The sequence below is a fragment of the Etheostoma spectabile genome, chromosome 1, assembly GCF_008692095.1.
Source record: "Etheostoma spectabile isolate EspeVRDwgs_2016 chromosome 1, UIUC_Espe_1.0, whole genome shotgun sequence".
Lineage (NCBI taxonomy): Eukaryota > Metazoa > Chordata > Actinopteri > Perciformes > Percidae > Etheostoma > Etheostoma spectabile.
Genome location: NC_045733.1, coordinates 14,537,346 through 14,541,698, shown reverse-complemented (window position 1 = coordinate 14,541,698; position 4,353 = coordinate 14,537,346).

Sequence of the window (4,353 nt, the reverse complement as noted above, 5' to 3'; positions counted from 1 at the left end):
TACTTTATTGAATACTTATACTTGCCCCCGCAGCATGCAACAATTTAAGACTAAACAAATCGATAATGAAGATTGTTACCAAAAATTTTGATAATCAGTTGTTATCGTTGACATGGATTCATTGCTGCAGCCCTTAAAATCTCTTTTCAAGACTTACTTTTATCTTATGGCTTTTTTTTTAATTTGATATTTTTAGTAACTATGTACAGTATATTATTGTATATTGTTATATCTTAAGTTATGAATCTTATTTACCTCCATATTTTTCTACATTGTAACTTTTTAAAATATGCTAGATAAAGCTATTAGTATAGAAATTATTATTATTATTAGTATGTGTCTGTCCACATCCGGGCCACAATGTAAACTTGCAATAATATTTTCAAGAATACCCTGTGACCCACGTTTAATGATTGATAGTAAATTAAAACTACACTATTTCCATTTTTACTAAAGTGCATTGCAAATCAGTATGTTCATATTTTGTAATAAAATGTACATAGTTTTACTAATACAATGGCAATTTTGATCCCAAGCACAAATACAAGTGAGAAAGCATTATTAAAACTCAGCAGTCCCATTTACAGTATTAGTCTAAGAAAATAGACCTGTGGTCATATTCACACCTCAGTTGGTGGTAATAAAATAAGACACAAAGCTATCACAACCAGCCAACTATGTGTGATTTTAAAGAGAGCTCACATTGGGTAAATGTTACATTTCTTTGATGTAAAAAAACAAAACAAACTATAATGGTATAATTTGTATGGTTTTCAATATGTGCTGCTGATATGGTTGGAGGAGGAATGGCAAAAACCTGAAGCGCAACAGTGTGTGATTAGAATAAATACTGTAAATCTGACTCTGTTTTCAACTCAGTGCATTATGTAAATGTATCATCTGAAAGATGGCGTTCGTTGAAATGCCTATAGTACTCAATGCGGATAGTAAATTTCTTATCCAAAACATCCAACACACACCATTTGCACATCAAGATTCTAGACTTGGTTCGAGGACTGTGAATACAGTGAATGCCAAACAAATTATTACATGTAATCTGTTTTTATCCATATGCCACAAGCAGCCCATGCCACTTATGTAAAGTGTTTGTGCACGCCAGGGGTGGTAGGATGCAGTCAATCTCCATTTGTTTGTAGTGTATGTGTCTGAAGCACGGCTGGTTGCACATTGCCTTACCAGCTGCACACCTACAAGCAAACGACTGCATACTCTCCAGCTGCTACTTGCAGGACTATCTGTGAAAAGGTGGCGAGGACATTAGTGCAGAGGTTGTATCAGTGACTTTACTAAAAGATGTAGTTTCCACATGAGAACACAGTTTCCATGTTATGGAGTTAGGGTGTGATAATAAACCCTGAGCTTTTGGTCTTAGTATTATTATCTGGCTGAATGCATTGCGTGTGTTATGTATACAGGACACATCACACCATCTCCATTATTTACACATTAAAGAAATAGCCACTGAGCTTCACTTGACATTTTTTAAATAATACATTTGATTGTGATTTTATACTTAAAATATATAAATAAGTAAAAGATTCACAATAATTCAGTAATTACAGAAACTGCATGGCTCCAAACTGTGTGCAACATAATATGTGAAAAGAAAAGAATGCGTATAAACTGTCTGCGTTACATCTTCAATGGTTCCATTCAGCATCCGCAGCAGGAGGGCAAAATAATGTTTGTTTCCTCCTCATACTGACCCTCCAGCTGGATGACTTTTGATATACTGCTTACGAAACACCAACTGGGAATTTTGGTACTTTAAAACAGGCCCATTTCTGCCTAAATTTAGGATGTTGTGTTATGAACAAATGAACAGAAAATTGGACCAAGAAGCATTTTTACTACAAAGAGCCTGACTCTTAATGAGCACTCAAAAACTGGACATACTGTGCAACCATCATTAAACAAGTAATGAACTTATATAAATGAATCAAGAAGTGACATTGTCCGACACGTTTCTTATGAATTTGATTTTTTGCCAAACATATATCAACAATCCTTAATAGCCTGTTGATAAAGGCATATTTATCAAGACAAAATGTGCAGAAATTGAATGTGCACTCATGCACATTATTGCTTTTTTCCATTGCACAGAAAACAGTCCTTTAAATCGTTATTCACTTATTGAATGCAGACTTATCTGACTGGTTAGACACTTCAAAGTATTGTTAGGTTAAAACAAAGTGTTAGGTTAAAACAATATAGTTCCTAGTTTATTTAATACAATAATAATATAATGGTTTAGTGGTGTTGAGATCTCAGGATTAGTGTGAGATCTTACATTAGAGTCAGTGTGATTAACAATGTAAGAGCTTATACCAGATCCAGGATGAGAAACAAGATGAGGGTCCGGGCAAGAGATGTTATGTGAACATGGTTGAGAGCCTCGGTGAGAAACAGCATGACAGTCAGAGTGACGACCCATATTATAGCCAGGGTGAGGGCCTGTGATGGGCCATCCATGCTTCACACTACTGTGGCCCAGAGAAATTGTCCGACAGGGCCATCAAGAGTGATGTTATGCTTGCCATGTCCCTCAACACTGTATCCAAAACCCAATGCTGGAGAGCTCTCATGGCAGATGAAATGATACATGTAGGCGTAGCATCCACATTCACTGGGATAATATCCACATTTTTATCTTGAATATAGTTTTCTTTCAGTATAGTATATTATGAATTATTTGAATCATAAAATATCAATAATGTAATTATTAAATACAAACAAACAAAAAAACAACATCACTCAACATTGTGGCTAATTATTAAGAAAGGCCAAAAAATAAAAAGATTAAACAACATTCTGTTAAATTTAGAGACTGTTCTGTTCTCTTTTCTTTAGATTATTCATGGTATCCTGAAGGACCTTTTAAAAATAAGATGTTTCTTTTTTTGTTCACAAGACAATGGTAATTACAAAAAAATCCATTTATTTACTTGGAGTTTTCTCCAAAGCTGCCACACTAGCATTTAAAAAACCAAACAAATATCTACTATAGTCATGCTAACCAGCCAGCGTCTCTGATGAGAGGTGGATAGGTCTCTTTCATTTGTGCCACAGTGTAAAAATTAGGTCCATGGAGTGGTTATTAATTTCTATTCTGCATCCAGTGTCCTTGTTTGTTTGGGAAAGACAAAGACCGCCTGCGTACATGTTGTCTCCAGCTTCCCTCGTCCTTCTGTTGTGCTCCCCCTGTTTCAATCTGCCCTATTTAATATCACCCACCCCTCACTCTCCAGGCCCCCATCCAATCCTCATTCCTGAGATGTTGTGGTGTCTGTGACACCATCAGCCATGTTCGAAGGGTCATTAGCACAGCCATCATTAAATAAATGAAATCAATCCTAAAAACAGCTGGCTCCTGGGGAGGGAGGGGGAACTGGGAATATACCGGGAGGTTCAGGCAGAAAATATTGATGGGGAAGCTGTTTTGATGTGAGCATGCGTGTGTGTTTATATGTGTGCGTATGTGAGTATGTGCGTGCATGTGTGGCTGGTGGATGGAGGAAAGCCTCATATCATGAGCTTTAGATTGTTCTCGATCTTCGCCACAGTAATTATGATGTAAGTGGAACAACAGCGTGAGGTGTGTGTGTGGTAATTAACCCCAGGCAGCTGAGAAATGAGTCTAATGTGGAGAGCGGGATGTTGAATCTGTTCAATCAATCCTTTCTTTCTCCTCTGGAGCATTTAAATGTATCAGTGACCTTGTAATGGTTACCTGCGACACACATCTGAACCCATTTAGCACATCACCGTCTCTTCATTTATTTTTCTTCCCAGTTTTTGTCACATTGAAGGGGACTTGAGGAGACTGGTTTGACTTTGTACTGTAAGAGGCTATTTCTTGTTTAATCATACAGCGTAAAAAGAATGATTCAATGTGGTCAGTCACATAAGCTTGTCTCTATGTCAAATTATTACAACAATTTTATGAAGCCTTGAAAATGTTGTGAGATGATTAATATGAAAATTGAATATTAATTTAAGAACTGAATTTCAGAAAGACGAGGGTAATAGAGTGAATCGCACATTAGGGACCCTTGAATGTATGTCATAACCAATAATTCCATATGAACTATTCAGCAATGTAATTTTGGACTGTTTGATTGCTCTGAATCAGTGACAATATTTAATATACAGTAATTAACAAAAATGAATATCAATTAAACCTGCCTGTGGAGTATTGGAAATTACAGAACACAAGAGGGCAATGCATTAAAGTTTACTGAAAAAATATAATTTTAATGTTTACATAGAAAATGTAATTTTAAGGATGGGTGGTCATTTTATGAAAATAATTAACATGTGTGCATTAGGATG